Below are 21,986 nucleotides of genomic sequence, written 5' to 3' on the forward strand. Positions count from 1 at the left end.
CTTCTGTTCCATGGCCTTGATCTTTTTGACGATATTAGTAGGAGTTTTCTCCTTCCTGAACCGGGCCAGAAACGCATCCTTCAAAGCATTGAAATCTGCAAAGTGGGCCAAGCCATATTGGCTAAACCAACTCATTGCTACCCCCTCCAGGGTTGCGGCAAACTGCTGCAATTTCACCAGATCTCCAAAATGGGCAGGGTACCCACTGGGGCTTGCCATCGGGTCTCGAATTGAGCCACGTGACAGTCTGGGTCTTCCTTAGGCTTTGCCTTAAATTTGGCAGCCTTAACCGTTGGATTGGGTGGTGGTGCAGCCATGTTCATAACTCCTGGTAGTGGATTAGCTGGTGGCGGATTTTTCAATGGATCAAATTGCAACCGTCTCTGACTCCGAACAGGCGGTCTGGAAAGAAATAGGGCACCAACAAATTGATGCAAATGCCGCCGGGCTTGTTCCGGGCTAACGACATTCTGCCCCGGCCCTTCTGCAAGTGGTGTTGTATGCTCGACAGCGTCAGCCTCGTCCACGCCGGCCTGCGCCAATTGGCCCTCAATTACGCCAGCAGAAATCGACGTAACTGCCATAGGTGGCGCTTCCGCAGCATCACCGCTTCCACTGCTAGAAGCTTCCGACCTGTCATATCTGCGCTTCCTGGCTTGAGCCCTCGTGAAATGAAGGGGACTAGTGTGCCTCGCCCTATCTGACATTCATGCGAAACACAAACAGCACAGCACAACACAACCCCATACCCAACAAATACAAGACAATGCTGAGTATGCGAACACCGCAGGATCGCCAATGTGTACCTCGGCACTAAATGCCTGATACTTGGTAATGGAAATCTCATACAAGAACAAACACTAGCACAAAAGACATTCCCTTTAACAGAAAATCATAACAGTAAAACGGAATACAAAACATCATATAGCAAATCCGCTAACACACAATAACCCTGAACAGATGATCAGAATTCATTCATGTCATAATCATGCAAGGGATTACATTTCGCTTCTTCATCTTCTGTAATTCTGAATATCCGTTATGCACCTTCCCCTGATCAACTAACTACATCCCTTCATATCTATCACTTCTCATGAATTCCTAAGCAACTACCCAAAAGGATCATTCACATACATAGAATTCGGATATTCCAACTTAGGTAAAGTTAACCCCTAACAATCCAAAATATCCGACTTTTGTTTGCAGGTTAAAGAAAGCAATCTATGGTTTGAAGCAAGCACCTCGTTCTTGGAGTGACAAGATCAGCAGATATCTTGTCAGTATTGGATTTGTGGTTGGAAATGCAGACTCTTCACTTTATGTCAAGAAGACACATGATGGTATCGTGATGATAGTCATTTATGTTGATGATTTGATTATCACAGGTGATTGTGGGAAAGGCATTGATGAGGTTAAGGCCTCTTTATGCAAAGAGTTTGATATGAAAGACCTTGGTGATTTAAGGTTCTTTCTTGGCATTGAGGTGATTAGAACAAGCAAGGGTATATGGTTGGTGCAAAGGCAATATGCACTTGACATGCTGGCAAAGTATGGTATGACAACATGCAAACCAATGTTGACACCATTAGAGCAAAACATGAAGCTTAGGGTTGATTTGGGTGATGAGCTTGATGATATCACCATGTATAGGAAAATGGTTGGTAGCCTTATCTTCATGACCATTACGAGGCCAGATCTCAGTTATGCAGTTGGTTTGGTGAGTCAGTTTATGCAGAGTCCTCGTAAACCTCACTTGGATGCTGTGAGACGTATTCTGAGATACGTCAAAACTACCGTGCATTATGGTCTTTTCTATGAGGCAGGAAAAGACATGCATGTCTATGGATATACAGATGCAGATTGGGCCGGTAGTGCATATGACAGGAGGTCTACCAGTGGCTATGTTTTCAGCCTTGGTAGTGGAGCTGTGAGTTGGAGCAGTAAAAAGCAACCTACAGTTGCTTTATCTACCATAGAGGCAGAGTATCGTGGAGCAGCCATAGCTGCATGTGAGGCTATGTGGTTGAAGAAGTTGCTAGATGATGCCAGGTTACAGAGTGATATGAGAGTTGTCATTCATTGTGACAACATGAGTAGTATTCAGCTTGCTAGCAACCCAGTTTATCATGCCAGGACCAAACATATTGAGGTCCACTATCACTTCATCAGAGAGAAAGTGCTAGATGGGCATGTTGATTTGACATATGTGCAGACAGATGAGCAGGTTGCAGATATCTTTACCAAAGCACTTGGTAAGGATAAGTTCGAGTATTTCCGTACTAGATTGGGAGTCCTAGAGATGGACATGTCGAGCTTGAGGGGGAGTGTTGAAATGTCAAGGTCGTATACAGCTGGAGGATAGCACATGGGTGCTCACATGGGTGCTGACAAAGTGACAGTATGGTAGATAGATATCGTGTGGTGTGTTTATGACCGCGTCCAGCTGGTCATGTGTGGTGTGGACATTACATTAGGTTTACTTTGTAGTGTGGACATAACACTATGTTGTGTTCTCCTTTGTGTGTGTGAGAGAGATGATGACTATGGCTTCTCTTTATGATTGATGGATATGGATTAGGGTTTGCTTCTCTTGTGTGTGCTATCTCCTCCTTCTGTTTTTTATCAAGGATGAAGTGTCAATCCACCACCATGGTATGCATGATGAGACCATCGGTGGGTTGAGTCATGTGAAAGCTCTTCAAAAGAGCAAGAGTCTAAGTCTGATTGTGAGAAAGAAGCTTTGGATTCAGCCAAGGTTGAAGTTCTAAAAATGGATGAAAAAGAAGTGTTATTGGGCTAACCGGTGAGATCCTTAGAAGAGGACCCATGGATGCTTAATGGCTAAGATACATTGAAGCCATTGAAATTCATGAGGAGTTCTCTAAGTATTGGGGAAAGGAGTTAAGCCAGATAATGTTACAAATTCCCAAGAGCCACAAATGAGCCAAGAAACGCCCAACCTTACAAGATCATAGAGAAGGAAACGAAACAAAGCATTGGTTGAAGCATAACGAGAAGAAAAAAGGGCATTACCAAGAAAAAAGGGCATTACCAAGAAAGGTTCCTAACCATTTTAGGGAGCCTGACTTGTGGAAGGTTCCTAACCATTTCAAAACCATTGATGTTGATGAAAGAAAGGTGGTTCACCTACGAGCACAATGATCAAAGCGTGGACAAATAGAGGTCACATATGATGGACCTGTGGAAGTTAAGTAGGTAGATATTGAGGACCCCAAACTAGTCTTCATTGCCACGGACCTAACCCCATAGGAGAAAGAGTCATTTATAACTCTTTTAAAAGAATTCAATGACTATTTCTCTTGGAGCTATAAGGATATAACGAGTGTTCCACCAAATGTGGTGCAGCACACCATCCCTATCATGGAAGGATCAAGGCTATCAAGCAGCATCCTTACCAAATGAATCCAAAATACTCAGCAATTATAATAGAGAAAATTGGCAAACTCATTGCTAGTAGCAGATTTCATTTACAAGATTGAGCACATGGATTGGGCCCAAGAAAAATGCGAAACATTGCGTGTGGTGATTTGAAGAAGGCAAATGCGGCAACCCACAAGATCATTACCCTTTATTGTAAACCGAGCATGTTTTGGAAAGGGTGGCTGGTTTAGAAGCCTACAATTTTTTGGATGGATTCTCAGGATATAACTAGGTGTTGCACCAGTGGACCAACATAAAACTACTTTCACCACCGCGTAGCGAACCTTTGTGTAAAAATTCATGCCATTTGGACTGACTAATTCTCCTGCAACATTTGGACTAACTAATTCTCCTGCAACATTCCAGAGGTTAATGAGCATAGCTTTTAAGAATTACCTACAAAAGTGGATGGAAGTGTTCATTGATGATCTTTGTGTGCATTTGTAATGGTTGTTGGAGCATTAGAAAGGTGCTTGAACAGTGTCAATTATATTAGATATCTGTGTGCATTTGAAATGGTTGTTGGAGCATTAGAAAGGTTCTTAAATAGTGTCAATTATATCAGATATCTTTGAAATGCCAATTTTGGGTAAAGCATAAAGTAATATTGGGATATATAGTATCCATGGAATGGGATTTCCATAGATGTCAGTAAGGTAAAACTCATACTAGAGTTGCCACCACACCCACTAACTACAAGGAATACAATAGTTTATGGGTCACGTAGGCTATTACCAAAGGTTCATTATGTTCTATGCTGATATTGCTAGGCCATTATATAAGATCTTGATTGTCTTTAAATGGATTGAGGAGTGTTAGTAGGCTTACGATGAATTGAAGAGGGTATTAGCTAGTGCACCTATCTTGAGACCACCATATTAGGATTTCATGTTCTACGTGCATATATTGATGCATCAAACTTTGTAATTGGGTGTGTTCTGGCATAGGCACGGGAGCATAAATTGGATTACCCAATCTTCTTTGTGAGTCAATAGCTCAATGAAGTTAAGATGAATTATATCACAACTGAGAGGGAAGGACTAGCCATGGTGTACGTAGTGAAAAAGTACAGACACTACCTATTGGCTAATAAGTTCATCTCCTTTGTGGATCATCAATCTTTGTTGTATCTTGTCAACAAACCTTGCATGACAAGGAAAATTACCCATTGGTTGTTGCTATTGATGGAGTTTGACTTTACTCTCACAGGAGTGAGAGGAAAGGTTTATAACATGTACTGGTAGGCTAGATGTCAAGAATACCTAATGGAGAACCTACTCACCCCGTTGGTGTTGAATAATGAACTACCAGATGTTGCTCTATTCAAATTAGATTTGGTACCAAAGTGGAGTGAAGAAATGTCTGAGTATCTTGCCTATGGATTTCCAAAGGACAAGCCATTAAACAAGGATAGGATGCAACAACTTATTAAGTTGGTAGCACCTTACTAGTTTTATATAGTTGGTCAATTGTATATGTTAGGCAAAGATCACATGTTGAGATGGTGTGTCAGAGAGGATGAGTTCTTGACTAGTTTGGAAGAAGCCCATGTGGAATCACTGGTGGACATTTTGCGGGTGAAGTAATAGTGATAAAAATCTTGCAAGTAGGGTTATGGTGGGCAACTATGTTTGGTGATGCCATGGAATTTGTCAAACACTGTGAACGAATGCCAACACTTTAATATTCCTTGTGAACAAGATAGAATGCGTTTAGCTCCAATCATTGTGCAACAACCTTTTGAGAAATGGGAAATAGACTTCGTTGTACCCATTAGCCCAGTTGTGCAACAAACGTAAACTCAATATATAATCGTTTGCCCCACTGACTAGTTCACAAAGTGGGCAGAAACAAAAGCCACACCAAAGGTAGATGCTCATACAACTACTACATTCTTATACAAGCATATTATATCAAGGTTTGGGTGTTCCCTAGAGGTGGTTATTAGCAATAAGGGTTCCTGTTTTATCAATAAGGTCATTGAACATGTTGACTGGTTTTCTGGTAGTTCACCGAAAGTCATCATCATACTACCCTCTGAAGCTAATGGTGGTAGGCAAAACGTACTAATAAATTCCTTTATAGTATCCTGACCCAGTATCCTAACCAAGACTTTAGAAGCTAGTCATAAAATGATTGGGAGCATAAGCTAAAAACACAATGTGGACCTATAAGACTTCTTGTAAGGTAGCTACAATAAAACTCCGTTTCGGTTTGCCTATGGGATCACGGCAGTGATGCCTTTGTAATATTTAGTGCCCAACTTGAGGATGATTGAATTGGAAAAGCTTAATGATACTATAATAGTTTCTCTTCATGGGATGATAGCGAAGAAGCTCAAGTGCAAATGATGGTTTGACCAAAACCTAAAATCTAAAGAGTTGCAGGAAGGAGTCCTAGTACTTATGTACGGAGGCAGTTTTTTCAAGAGAAAAAAATCGAAGTATCGAGGGCTAGGGCCATTTAAAGTTACAGAGCTCACCTCCCAAGGAGCAACTCACATCGAGACCATTGATGGAGTTGAGATGCAAGGTTACATAAATGGTAGCAAACTCAAAAAATACTATGGATCCTTAACCCAAGACATGTTGGAACATTCACGTAAAAAAGAAACAAGAAAAGCTAAAATAAGAAAGGCTCAAGAAGAGGCTAAGGCAAGGGCAACCAAAGCCAAAGAAAAACAAAATGCTCAAGAAAGAAAGCACAAGAAGAGGTTAAGGCACATGCAACTTTACAGCCAAAGCAAAACAAAATGGGCTAACACTTCAAATAAATATGGCTACTCTAACCCTGATAGAAGAAGAGGACCTTGAGATAGAGCCTGCTCGGCTCAAAGTTGGACTCTCTAAGGAAGGAAAAACATCTGATTTTCTTGCAATGATTGACTCAAGAGCAAGTTACAACTTACTCTCGTACAAAACATGGGTGAAGCTGAAGAAGCCATAGTTGGAGTCTACATCAGCCAAATTTAAAAGTGTGCATATAGGAGTCTTGGGAAGTTTAAAGGTTTATGTTTCCACAAGAAATAAGACTTAGCCATATAAGGTTTTTTTCATGCCTGCAAGTGCCTTGGAAGAGAAAATGTTGCTCAGACAAAGTTGGTCTCAGCTATGGGCTACGAAAAGGACTATGAAGAAGTACATTGGGAGCAAAGAACTACACACTTGTCATCCCCAGGGGCTATAGATATACATTTCCACTATGGAGTGAGTACCTTAGACTCTAGTAACAATCTAAAATCTGAGCAATTGCAGCCATTAAAGATGTTACTATGTCTTCCTGGACTAGAAGCACCACAAGTACCCCGGAGCAAAGAGGCCAGTGTGTCACGTAAAAGCAAGAGTTCCACCGCATAGGCAAAGCTCTAAGAACCAATAGCCTCATGCTCATCGATATTAGGTTCCCAAATGACTATTAAAGGCACAAGGAAGTAAAGACATCCATGCAAAAACCGTGTCTCATCAACCACCAACAATCATCCAAACTACCACATCCAACCAACTAGGAAGGGTTGGAAAAGAAAAGGAAGGCAAGAATGGGTTGGTCAAAAACACCACCCTTCCAAGTCCAGTAACAAAGTAGTTGTGGGTGCCCAAAAAGAAACCAAGTTGGAAACCTGAGCTCACTAAGTCTAACCGCCGCAAGGTCAAAGCTAGGTGGAATGGCGATGGAAATCAATGCCCACTGAAGATGTGACTAGGAAGCCATAAGAACCTAAACAAAAGACACAAGAACCTTCCTAACTCAATGTCATAGAAGATACCAATCAAACAAGGGTAAAATAGGTGAATTGCACAATTCCCTATCCCAAGGGCAAAGCTATCATAGTCGACACACAAGAACACCAATCAGTTAAGTAGGTATGAACTCTAGAAATCGTCTTTTTTCTTCTCTTTCACACCCTCTCCTTCCATGGATGCACATCATTAACTATCTAATCTCTTAACACTCTTCTTATTCCTCGCATATAAAAAAACTGTGGATCCCAAAACCCTTCCAATGGCTCTCCTTCACACGATCAATAAAATTGATGTGTAATCATGATTTGTCTATAGAATCACGGCACATGATTTTCCATGTCACTAAATAATGCTGCCACATCACCAATCACGATTGCTAAATCACCGTGATTGCCATGTCATCTCTACACAATCACAAAAATTTATTCTTCATGCACAAATCCAATCCTTCATGCTTGATCCTTCTCTAGTGCTCTAATACTAAAAAGAGGGTAAAACATGAAAGTTGTCACACCGTGATTTTGCAGTTAGCTAAATCACGACCGTGAAGACTGTATTTCCAGAGAGCTATGATTTGTTCCCCACCACCCTCATAGTTCTGTGCTAACATAACATTCTAACATGTAGCCTCTAAAAACAAGGGAACATGGTGCTCCTACCAGCCAGTGGATTGATAAAATATTATCTGTTTTAGTATCATGGCAAGAAAGGATGTCCCCTCCGCCCCATTGTACAAAGACTTGAGGTCAGCAAGGTCATCAATTTCCTTGGGAGGAGATGATAGAACCCCCAAGAAGAAGCGGTCCAAGGGAAAGGCAAAGCCAGCCCACCAAAAGGTCAGCTATCTAGGACCACTTATGGACCAGTGCCAGGGCACCAGCCACACTGAGATGGTGGACAACAAGAAGGTTTACTTTCATTGTCGTTCACTCCGATGCATGTGATTAAGGTAAAGGAGAATTTGGACCAGATAGGGCTTGGGAATTTTGCAAAGGTAGTGTAATCCAGGGTCAACACAAAGCTTTGTGTTGAGTTTCTAGCATCATACCAATAGGGCTCCAAGAGAGTCATGGTCATAGGTACTGATGGAACCAAGAGGCCCATGTTGATCATAGAGAAGATGCTCTGCCCTCCTTCGGCATTTCTCTGACATCTATCCACCCAACAAGGTCAACAATAATGGAGCCGAGTTCATTGCTCTCAAGGATCCCAAGTTGAGAAGGCCTATAGGGTTTCCTCCACTGTGATTTTTCAAGTTAGCCAGCGGACCAGTATAACAGGATGCAAAAAGTCTACAGATTGCATAAGGGGGAAAAGGATGACAAACATGATCCATAGGGATTTCACCCCCACTACCTCAGTAAAGCACAAAGGTTTTGAGCCATGCTACAGGGATTCCATTGTTGGAAGGCTAGCTTGAAGAACCCGAGGTGCCCACATGGATTAGGCAACATTGTGTTAATCCCATTTTGGATTAACAAACATTGTGAGACCCCCGCCCCCTTCGCAGTGCCGGCGCGGCGGTGAAAGCAGCGTCGGCCTTACATAGGCATGGATCCACACTTGGGGCCTCGCCCACCACGGATGTCCAGACAAGAGACTAGCCCAAAGGTTCCTCCGAAACCAAACCCAGAAAACTTCCCTTGCCCGGAAGGCACGGGCAATTCCACCAAGAAAATCATCTAACAGGAGAATTGATCTAATGAGTCAAAGTCTTAGCTAACCAAACTGATCCGAGACCAAACCCAAAAGTCACATGGTCAGATCAAGGAAGAGACTTGCACTTGGTCCATAGAATCACCGCTTTTTCCCCCCTTTTGTGAGGCACAACCGGTGATTCCCTCCCACAAAACAAGGGTCTTCCTAGGACTTAATCTAACTAACGTAATTTATTTGTATCGCAGGAATCCCTCGATCCCATGGCTTAACCAACCGCCCAACCACTGTATTGGTGGGATTCCTTTATAAAAAAAATTTTATGTTTTGCCTGGGTACTGAGGAAAAGAGTTCCCAGGCCCCCTAGCCGCCGGTGCTTCAAGCAAAATTTAAGGTAGGCATACCACTTACACACCCAATATGAAATTGCCATTATAACAGATTCGGCTATCTTTAAAACAATCTTTCAATGAAATCATAGTATTATTGATCATAATCCTCCAACATATTGAGTCTGTTATTTTACAAAGATTTATCATCTGGACTCTCCATTGAAGACCGGCTGGTCAACTAACGAGATCCAATATCAAAATTCAGTTCACAAAAGTAATTCCTTCCAGTTCTTTCATATCTTCCTCGACGTACGCATGGGTGTCCTAGTGAAAGATCCCTGTCCCCACCGTGCAACGAATTCTCAGGGGTGCTAGCAACAAAAGTAGCACTTCTTACGCAGGGCAAGGTCCCTTACTCGGGGCCTTGCCCACGTATATCCGAACAAGAGACTAATCCCTCAGTAATTCCAAAACCGAACCTGAAAAAACTTCCCTCGCCCAGAAAACACGGGCGATTTCTCCGAGATATTTTTACTCTAACGTAGTCAAAAGCCTTAACTAATTGAACTGATCTGACCGAACCTGTAAGTCCCATAGTCAGATCAAGGAAAATATTGTACTTGGATCATAGAGACCAATGCTTTTGAGAGGCACATCCATTGATTCTTTTCCATAGAACAATTTTTATCTGGGATTTACTTCATCTATCGTACCATAACAGAATTGAGTCTCATTTTAGGGATCCATCAATCCAGCCTATCTATCGTAACCATAACAGAATTGAGTCTTATTTTAGGGATCCATCAATCCAGCCTAAGTCCCGTGGGTTAGCCAACTGCCGAACCATTGTAGTGATGGGATCCATTTAAGAATTCGGTTAGGTTTTGTCCTGGGTAACAGGGAAAAGCGTTCCTAGGCCCCCTAGCCAGATATTCATGCAAACTTTAAACTAGTCACACCACTTACACACCTAATATGAAATTGCCTTTTTCATAGATTCAGCTGTCTTTAAAATAGTCATTTAATGAAACTATAGTATCACTGATCATAATCCTCCAAAATATCTGATTGAATCCTAATTCCTAATTTTTCCTTCATTGGTGTACTTATGGTATCATTGGCAAAACCAGAACGCTCACCACCTGTCCACTCAGGGGCCTTTTCGATAGTTCCTAGCTCACAATACCCTACAATATATTCACTTATAAAAATCAAAATGAAATCTCCGTTAAAGATCAACAAGATCAACCAACAGATCCATATAAAAGAGCCATGGACTGATCTGTTGAGGACCAGCAAGGTCAATCAACCAAATCCATGCCCAAATTCAAAAAATAACTCTTACTCCTTGTTCTAATATCTTCCACGATGCACCTGTGGGTATCTTTGGTGACCCAGAGCTCGAGCACCGTATGGTCAGCACCCTCTAGGATCCTTCAGAGGTCACCTAGTGCTTTACTCATAGGCCGCTTCTTTAGTCCCTCATCCACCGTACCGGAAGCTCACCATTTAAATCGAACCAAGGTTGGTCAAGACCTCGGTTGACCTTGCTACACGAGACGTCCTCCATTGACTCTTCATCAACTATTGCAACTTTATCAGATAGGTCTCCATGACCTCATTCACAAGATGGTCAAAATGCTACACGAGACGTCCTCCATTGACTCTTCGTCAACTATTGCAACTTTATCAGATAGTTCCCCAACATTTTTGACATAAAACAGTCATTTAAAAACAGTTCATAAATACAGTTTCTGTAAGATTCTTCCCCAGCCCCTCAAGATGTCTAGTTTCTTCCCCTGTAAATCAATCCCCTTTTTTAGAATAATAAAAAGATCTTATTTCTACTTGTTTTTGCCTAGAGAGAGAAAATATTCTAGAGAGAGATAATTCAGTTTTTAGATATCATTGGATGGAAAAATATCCTTTCTTATTAAAATGAATTCCCCCGAAACAGAAGTTTAAAAAGAAATTCCTAAGGTGCATTAGAAATAAATTATAATTTGCACAAAAGACCTTAGCCTAAGGGTCCAGATTTTTTAAAAATTTTGGATTAAGGTTCTGAGGGACCAATAAGATTAATCCAAATGTAGGGAGGAGATAAATTGAAGAAATAAAGAAACCCCCCCCCCCCCCAAAAATGAGTAAATACTCACATAAGATGAAAAGTGGACTAAGGACCAAAGGAAACATTAAAAAAATGAATTTTCGACACCTCTCAGAGTGGGGATTCCCCCTCATGAAAGAGGCACATTTTTTCTCATCATTACTCCCCAATTTTTAAATCAATAAAATGAGATATTTCATCTCTCCTCTCTCCTATTTCAAGTCTAGTTCCAAAAAGTAAGCTCAATTGATCCAAAAATGGTCAAAAATTGACCAAACTGATCTTAAAAATTCTAGAATTAGTTTGCTTGGTTTGAGGCTCACTTTTTTCTATAAATAGAAGCCTCCCCCTTTGTAAAAGCTTAATAGTGTTTATGCATTGTTACATTGAATTCACTTGATAATTCAATTATTTTTGACTAAATCCTCTCCAAAAGAATTGGTGGCCCCTATTGATCCAAACAAGAGTAGAACCCTCAATCCCTCAAGCCAAAGGAAAGCTCACAAAACTCCATGTAAGCTAAAAATTCTACTTTTTAATTTCAAATCTACTGTTTTCTGATTTTTTTACTTTAAAAAAAATTTGATTAAAGTGAATCTTGATGTTATGCCTTGATGAAAAGGCTACCCCCTTCTCTTCCTTAAGAATTTAGCCTTTCTTTATCCTAAAATGAGTAACAAATAAATTGATTAAACTTTTCTTATTGTTTACTCTCTAGAAAGTGAAAATTGAGTAGGTTAGAGTACTTTACTTGAAATTGGGATTAATTTTAAATTGAAAATAGAATGTAAAAATTAAAAAATGGTCAGCCATACAAAGGAGGTTACGGTAAATTTTTCTTGAATTTTGTGGAAAATAAAGTTTATTTTTATGTTATTCTAAAAGAGTAATTCCCACCGTTTGTGCATTCTAAAAGAATTTTTTTTATTTACTCCATGTACATATTTACCTAGATGCATGGATATCATTGATATTAATTATTGAAATTGATTTCTATGCATAGAAAGATGCATATTGGAAATGTTTTTATTATAAAAGTGTTGTTTTTATTGAATTTAAATTCTATGCATACAAAGATGCATATTGGAAAATTTTTTTATTATAAAAGTGTTATTTTCATTAGATTTAATTTCTATGCATGGAAAGATGCATAATAGAAATTGTTTTATTATAAAAGTGTTATTTTCATTGAATTCAATTTCTATGCATGGAAAGATGCATAATAGAAGTTTTTTTAATTATAAAAGTGTTATTTTCATTAGATTCAATTTCTATGCATGGAATTATTTGTATTAAATTGATTTTATGCATAAATAGATGCATAAAAGGATTTTCTTTTCTATAAAAGTGTTATTTCCATTGAAGTTGGATTTTATGCATAAATAGTTGCATAAAGAATTTTTATATCAAAATTAGATTCTCTTTAATTCTATGTTTAATTTCCATGAATATTTGAAAAATGAATAAGTAAATATCTTGAGAGGGAAATTTCTATCGTTTCATATTCACTCGGATTATAAAGAGAAATTTTTAAAAACCTATCGAAGTCAGAATTTCAGATAAATGATTAATTTATTTCTCATCAGAATTCGTGATTAATTTAGAAATCAGTTAAGTAAATATTCAATGAATGAAATTCAGTAAAATAGTAATTGAAATATCACTCCCCTTTTTTAGAAAGATAGTTCAAGAAAAACCTTATAAGACTCGAACCCAGAATCAGACTATGTCCAAGACTAAACTCTTTCATGAGTTTCGAGGAAAGAGGTCCACACCTAAGGAGGATCCTGAAGGGTTTTGACTAGGCGATGCACGGGCTCGCATTGCCAAGGACACCCATGCGTATGTCATGGAGGATATTGTATGATGGACCAATGATTATTGTAAACTGTTACTAGATCTCATTTTGCTGACCAGCTGGTCTCAATGGAGAGTCCAGAGTGATACTATTTTTTTTTAAGAAACAAGGATTGGATAGAAATTTTGAGTTATGACATCTGTAATCAATAACCGTTTGTTAATGGATTGTTTTATAAGTTAAAGTTTAAAGAGGAGTGTGTGCGTATTTGTATTCGAAAGCAAGAGTTAAGAAAGGCATTCAATTATGGGTGGGTGAGTAATTATCTGGTTCTACTAATTCCAGTGGTTGGGCGGTGGCTAACCCGGATGGGGTTAGCTAGAATCAATAGAGTTTTAATAAATACGCTTAGAACTCGAATAGTTAAATAATAACTTGAAGACTTCTCAAATGAATAGATCAATGGCTGTGCTTGATTTAGCTAGGAAAAAAGCATTGATTTCTTCAAGTTAAGTCTGTAATAGTTTTCCTTCTATTTGGTTTAATCAGGTGAAGGTTAGTTTAGTCATTTTTATATTTGCATCATTGAAAGCACCAACGTGGATGAGCAGGTTCGTGTTCTATTTTTCTTCTTTTCCAAAAAAATCACAAAAATAAAAAACATAAGGAACCATTGACTGTGCCAAGAACTTGCATTCCATTCCTTAGGTGTGGCACAGGGTGGTTGCAAGATCAGGGTGCCCAGTTTTGTCCACTCAGGCACCCTGTAAACAGTAAAAAAACAGGCATTTGTTTACCTTTAGTGGCTAATCTCTACTAGTAAATGAAGGAATTTTGTTTCAAGTTCTTTTGTTGGAACATCATATTCAAAGTTAGAAATATAGTTGCATAATTTGATTAAGCATTAGATAGTCAAAAGTCCTCATTTTCTTAGGTATAAAGTCAATGTATACACCCTGTCCCAAATTTGAACTGATTCCATAAAATGCTAATATCTTTTACATATAAACTCATATGAGATTTCCACTTTGTACCTTAGATCTTCACATAATATGGAGCTTAACTTAATTTTTCAAGAAAATTTTAAGATATTTGTCTATTTTCTTTAAATGTTTCAAGGTCTTCAAAGTGTTATAATATACGTCACTATTTGTACCCACAATAGCTACCACTTAAAATCCTCAATCTTGTAGATCAAAAGAGTGGATAGATACTTAGACATTAGTAGAATGTGGTGGTTAGTAAAAATTACAAATTCAATGGTTGGATTTTTAATGATCTCTTTTTCAAGATTCTTCCAGACTATTAGAAGGCCTGTAAATATTAATAATCTAATTAGTAAAATTACATTTTTTATGTGAATCATCTAAAACCTATAGGGACTAGTGTACTTGTAATGGTGCATCTATGGAAAAATAAATTGGATCACTCTAAATATGGAAAGATCATTTGTTTATCATTTCAGCATATTTTTGATTAATTTTGATTAATTAGACTAATTTATATTAATTTAAGTTATATTGGGTTAATTTAAGGACAAGCGTATTTTCTATTATTTGCTTGATCTCATTTTAAGTACCTTGCCCCCCAAAATTTGCTCTCCAAGCATTGTCCCAGTCCAGCATAAACTGGATAAAACTGGACACCCTGATCTTGCAACAACCCCACAATCAATTTGGGATCAATTGGATAAGTATTACACACCCAAAATCATAACTTTTGACGCGAGAAGTTCCACATGAAAGTGCAGAAAAATGTTTACACACCGGGAACATTTTATGCAACTTCACGTTGCAAATCGCTTTGCAAATCAGTGCCGCCAATTAATGCCAAAAATCATGGGATTGCCTTGCCAAAAATAGGTAACCTTATCCTGACACCTCTGACACCAGGAAGTCTGCCAAAATTTTTGATCAAGTGAAAGTTTAGCAAAAAGTTCACGATGTGAAACCTTTTTAAATTCTTCACGACGTGAACTTTTTCTACAGACTCAACGGGTTGGCCAAATCCAACGAATAGTCAGGCCAAGGCCCCAAAGGTCGGTAAGGGAGGGCAACCTATATCAAAAGAGAGGGGATCTGACTCGAAAGGCAAAAATCTTTGAGTACGTGAAAGTGCAGAGAATAACGTTCACGCCGTGAACTTTTTTCTGACTTTTCACGCGGTGAACCATTCTCTGTAGTTTCACGGCTTCAGAAATAGAGTGATAGAATTGGAAGCAAAATCAAATTGGATCAACAAATAGCTTATCAAATTGGATCAACAAATAGCTTATCAAATCATACATACATGCACTTAAGATCTGGAAAACTCATCAGAGATGATCTTACACCTGACAATAGTGCATCAAGTCACCTAAGATCTTCCTATCAAAGAAGTGTGGGATCAGGACATTCCGCAAGCACACACCTGAGTGTTTTAAGAGACATAACCACCAGCTGAAACTAGTAGCGAAGAGTCCATGGAAGAAGGGTTGAGATACGCTGGGTTTGGGGAAGAGGAGAAACCAGCCTCCCCAACCAGGTCCAGTGGTATCATTGATATTGCCTAGGGATTTTTTGGTCTCCAAACCAATCATGAGACGAAGAAGCATAATCTGTGGGCTTGGGTCTGTCAACCAGCGCTGGACTCGGTCCACACAAGAAGTGCCCATCCAAACGTTGAATTCTAGGTTGTCAAATACCGACACCTCCCGAATAAGACGGGACGTAGAAAGTGCAGCCAAGATGTGTCAAATATTATTCCCCACCACCTAGCAAGTAGAGCTAGACCTCAAACGAAGCAAGGTGGAACGACAGCTATGAGAATTGAGCTTAAGGAAACAAGAGCTTGATACTCAAAGGGTGAGAGCTGAGCAAAAGGAAATAGGAAGTTTTAACCCACTCCAATCACGAGGGAAGGAACCAAAATTGATTATGGAAAGAAGTGAGGGAGAAATTCCAAACTTGGAACCCATAAACAAGGATTCCAAAGCGAAGAAAGGGTTTACAACCATAGAAGAGGAGGATAACCTAGCAAGAGTGGCGGGTGAAGTAGAGGACCGTCTTTATCAATCACCCTACGTTCCTACAAGACATGGAACTTCTGATTCTGCAAAGACGTACGGGGGCGACTAATGATGAGTCACTCCAAGGTACAACGGTTGGACCATCCCATGGACCAAAAATACCTAAAAGAGCCAATATAGGAAGGGGACGAGGTCTAGGAAGGGGGGGAGTAATTCCTCAAAGGCCTAGGATAGATCCAACCATGGACCTTAATGCAGCCACAAGGATAAACCTGCTAAATAGTAGTAGAGATGGGCCGGGGGATGTTCAGAGAATTAGGCGCACTGCTCTAGAATTCTGACCCTCCTAGATGAAACCACATATCATTTCCAAACTTGTTCAAAAATTCTCTAGGGATGGGGATCCTATATCCAACATGTAGAGATTTTTGAATCCACATGTGAAACCTGCGAGACAGTCCAGTCAGTGATGTGACAATGATGCTCATCAATGATTCCAAACCCTCAAGCCTAAGGATACAAGTTTCAAGAATGTTTTTGTACCCAATTTTGCCCGAAGTGGTGACAGATGGAGCCCTGTGGCACAATTACATAATATCAAAACAAAAGGAAGTTGAGTCGATGAGAGACTATGTGTCTCGTCTTAAGCACTTAAATTCAAGGTGCAAACTTTGGGAGAGGTTAACTGATGATAAGTTATTGCCTTGCTTTCGGAGAGGGGTTAGAGACCACAAAATGCATGATTACCTAGTACTAGCCTGACCTTCTACTCTTGATGCATGTTGCAAACTGGAATCGAATATGAAGATAATATGTTGGAATTACCGCCGGCAACCGAAAGATGTCAAAACATCTTCAGCAACTATGACTTTGCGTGTCTCGAGCCACCAAGAAATTGGAACTCAAAGCAAGAAAGTCTAAAACATGACGGTGGATGAGCTCAGTAATGCCATATTAGAGAAATTGAAAGTAAAAGAGGGAAGAGAAACATCTCAGCATGGGTATAATCATCTTTACCCCCGCATAGCACTCACTTGTACTAAATGTGGGATTGATCATTTGATCAAGGATTGTCCATACTGCACAAGTGGTTCGACTTCTATTTCCAATCAGGCCACCATCCAGACCATTAGTGTATAGCCTGGGAATATCACACCACTCAACATCCTAACAAGAGCTCAAGCTCAATTAGGAGACAAGGGAAAGAACCGAGCGGATGCGACTATTTCTAGAACTGGCCTTAGGAAAAGAGTAAAAAAGTGGGTAAGGGTGACACAAGGGTCACAATCCAAAATGGATCCAAAGAAGATACAATCGACACCGGATCCACCCAATTGAAGGAAGAGGGGGATCAAAGGATCAATCACAAGGGGCCAGACCAAGAAGAGCAAAGAGAGCAACCAACAACTCCTAAGGGGGTCGGTGAATACCCCAATCCCGACGAGAAAATAAGAAAGCTCGAAGATGCTAGGGCCTTAGTCGAAGAGTGCCAACGGCTTCATGAAGCCAAGCTAAGTGCCAAACCAGTTCAGGGATACAATTTATCCATGAAACGAGCCAACCAGGGATAGGGAATTGGATGTGTCTACCCCAATTTTGGAAGAAATAGAAGAGGAGTCCCAAGCAAACACACTGTCCAACATGTTTGAGGAAAATTGGCTAGGGGAGTCTATCCATTCCTTCCCTATGGAGGAATACGAGAAACATACATGGGAAGAACCCTCTATCTCCAAAGAACCCAGAGACATAGGAAGTCTCATGGCTGTGCTATCCATGCTTGTACAAATGCCATTAGGGCAAGTGTTACGCAATTCACCAACCCTATGGACAGACATAAAAGAATGGGTAGAAGGCGGTCGATACAATAGATGAGGCTCTGCCACCTTTGGTAGAAAGAACCTTGAGACATACAAGGAAAAATCCAGTTGTTAAGATACTAGTTAATCAACTAGAATGCTACTATGAAAGCAACAACACAAATGCTACAATCCCGATTCATCATAATGGGTACCAGGCACTGGCTATCATGGATGGTGGGGTGGGGGTTAGCATCATCACAAAATGTTGCTGGGATGTAATGTCCCTCCCAAGCCATGTATGTATGTGTCTCTTTTAATATAGATTTCAATAAGGAAAGAGAGTATAATTAGAAAGAGTGAGACAATAAGGCTAGAAACATTAGAAAAGTGTTAGAATAAAAATATTAGCTCCAAAAATCCTAAAAGAAATAAGAACATAAGAATAGTTCTATTAAGAGATAAGTATCCCCAAAAATAGAATTTCGATTTTAGGTGATAAGAGGTCATATTTAGAGTACTTTTACACATTTAGAGTCCATGCATACTAAAAATGTGGAAAAACAACGTGTTTTCAAAGATGGCGCGTTTGTGGCTATATACACACGTTTTTGCCTATTCTGCCCGCGTTGGCTTGTAGACCAAATGCCTTCCCGTTCTTTTGACTGGTTATATGACTATATTCTGAGTTTTTACCAGAGAGTTATGGCCGAAATAGTTTGCTGTTTCTGTCAGGGTCTCTACATAGAGAAAACTGTGAGAAGGCAGCAAGTAGCCTCAAGGTAATCCTAGAGTTTGAGATGCATATATCCCTTCATTCTTATCTAATATCTCAGAAAATAAGCTTAGATTTCTATGGTCTTTTGGAGGAAGAGACTGAAACTCCATAGCTTTTCTTTTAGAGAAAGAATACTATGTTGTAGTTAGACCTGTAGGAGAAGGCTATTTTGCTATAGATCTTAGAAAGAGAGAAGAATCACAGTATGAGTAAGAGGAGAGAAAGCTTGGAGATTATTGGATGATTTAAATCAAAGGACAAGGTATTAGAAGACTCTATTCTCATATGTCAAGTTTTAAAGCTCTTGTTAACAAGCAAGGACAACGAGATAAACGACAAATTTCTATAAGGTATATACATATTTTGTTTTTTATTTACATATCATTCTTAGGGATTGAGGTATGGCCCCGGCTTCTCTATTGATTGTTACAGTGATCTATTTGATTGATTTACCATTTAAAGTTTGTATTCTTTAGCATATGCCTTAATAAAGAATGTCTTATCGCAATCTCAAGTTGAAATGCCTTAATAAAGAATGTCTTATCGCAATCTCAAGTTGAAATGCTAAAATCTTTGTGAAAAAGATTGTTTTCTTAAAGAAGGTGACATGGATCCTAGTCATATGGTTTAGTGAGTAAATGGATTGTTATCTTGGTTAAATTAAGGTACAGGTATAACTTCTCCCTGCCTTGACGCTGCCCTGTTCTTGTGCTTGTGTAGCCGGACGGTGGAGACGTTAGTAAGACCCGGAGTTGGCCCATGGTATCCCTCATACCATCGGGAGAATGAGGTTTGCCGATTGAGGCAAGTGATTGTGATGATGCTGCCTAGTTCTGAGGGCCCAGGCTAGTGCGGTAAATTAGCCCACCCTAGTGCGCAGACATCCCTCTGAGGGGCGGGAGGATCGAGCGATGGAGCCTGAGAGGGCGACAGGCCGGCTTGAGTCCTCGCCAGCGGCCGACGATGAGGTGTATGGTCCCGTAGGGTTTTGCCCAGCATGTGGAGGCTGGAAGGCCGAATTCTAGATCATCGGCGGTATAAAGGAAAAGAATAAGAGAGCCAGTTTGGCTTGTATGAAATTGATTCATGTTTAAACTTTGTCTTTGGCATTATTGTATTGTGAAAAAAAGGCTGTTTTAACAAACCTTGTGAAAAGGGCCTTAATTAAGGAACATGTTTATTTATGTCAAACAGTGTGGTAGGATTAATTAGAAAACAAATTGACGCGTGAGTAGGGTGGAAAGCGGGAGGATGGAATGCCCCGACGGCACCATCCTACGGACGGGTGGACCCGATTAGTCGGGTAGCTTTCCAACAGATTAAGTGAAAGCCCTACGCTAGATAAATAGGTTCTCGGGCAACTCTATTCTAGAAGACTAGGCCAGCGGCTGTGCCTTGCATGGATGAGGAAAAAAGCGTTGCCTCTAGAAATCAAGTCTTGTAGTTGCCCAATTTATGTGATCAATTACCCTATGGGTGATTTGATTTTAGAAGACCACGCTCCCCCTGCGGGATAGAACTAGGTCTTACCTATGAATCGTATCCTTGAATCTCTGTATGGTCAAGGTGTCAATGAGTAGGAAATTTTTCTCTAAGATAAGACTTAGCGGACTATCTTAAGTGTTTCCCCTATTTGTGGAAGGGGGGAACCTTACATGGGAAAACTGGGAGAAACTTGATCTAAAAAAGCAGATCTACTCGTTAAAATGGCTGACAAAATGTCTTTGAGGCCGATTGGGCTTTTGGAGAATGTTAAATTCAAACTCTTTATGTTTCGCTACCATCATACATTTGTGGTCATGGACTTCCTGTGCCAACCTGATTCATATGACATAATATTGGGGAGACCCTTCATGAGAGAATCCAAATTGGTGCATGATTGGGCCTTAGATCACATGTATGTATGTAGGGATTCACAAATCTTAAAGATTGATCTGAGAACATAGAAAGCACACCCCATAGAAAGGGCAATTGTTTGGTAACAATTCGGTCACAACGGAACGGACCACCTCTGTACAGATATGCCAGCCCTCAGTGGGAGATCCCAAGGATGAAGAGGAAATGGAAATGTATGCATCACTTCCTCCTCCAGACTTCAGTGAAAACTGAATGCAATGTTGGCCACCATTGATGTGATGCAACCCAGGGGGACCCAGTATGTGGAATCTGGAACCGTCCCCACGACCTCTATCTGTATGGTTAATTTTGGTAAACCATTGATGAAGAATCAAAAGAGGAGACATTGAGTACAGAAGGTACCATAGCACAAAGCCATACCAGTGCTCAACGCCTCAGATGGTGGCGAAAGTAGAAACGATATATAACCTGACAAAATGCCCTATTATGAAGAAAACCCATGGATGCCCAGTGGTTGAGATACCTTGAGGCCACTAAGGTACGCGATGAGTTCTCAAAGGATTAGGGTGAGGAGTTGAGTAAGATATCGCTAGAGGGAAGGCACAAGGAGAAAGTCGTTCTTCAAGATCTAGAAACACCCAATCTTACAAAAGCTGGGTGTCAAAAATGCAATAAAGCCTTGGTAGAAGCAGAACGTGAGGCTAGAAAGATCATGGCTAAAACCAAAAGTGAAAATGAGGACAAACCAGACTTTCTCTCAGTACCCGACCACTTCAAAACGTATACTGTTGTTGGCGAATGGAAAGTGGTCCAACTGACGGCAACAAGGGTGAAGGAGGATGGGCTGTCCACATCATAGGATGGCCCGATAGAAGTCAAGGAAGTGGATATTGCAGGACCAGGGGAGGAGGCTCGACCCGTATACATTGCTAAGGACTTGACTTCGGTTGAAGAAGATGAGCTCATCGCTCTCCTTAAGGAATTTAAGGATTGTTTCGCGTGGAATTACAAAGAGATGAAGGGGGGACCACCCAAGGTAGTACAACATATGATTCCAATCATGGAAGGGTCGAGACCAACCCAGAAAAAACCATGCCAGATGAATCCTAAGTATGCGGCAATTGTAAAGGAGGAAATAGACAAGCTCATTGCTGTGGATTTCATCTATGAAATTGAACATATGGATTGGTTATCACGATTGGTTGTCACCAATCGTGATAGTGCCAAAAAAGAATGGAAAACTTAGGGTATGTGTTGATCTTAAAAAGGTCAGCGTGCAACCACTAGGAAAGACCATTATCCATTGCCTTATATAGAACAAGTTTTGGAAAGAGTGGCTACTAGGAGAGAAGCTTACAGCTTCTTGGATGGATTCTCTAGTTACAATGAGGTGTCCATAGCACCAAAGGACTAGCACAAGACAACCTTTAATACAATGTGGGGGACATGCACATACCAGGTTATGCCATTCGGC

Source organism: Cibotium barometz, chromosome 62 (assembly GCF_041138505.1).
Source record: "Cibotium barometz isolate CiBa-2024 chromosome 62, ASM4113850v1, whole genome shotgun sequence".
Classification (NCBI taxonomy): Eukaryota; Viridiplantae; Streptophyta; class Polypodiopsida; order Cyatheales; family Cibotiaceae; genus Cibotium; species Cibotium barometz.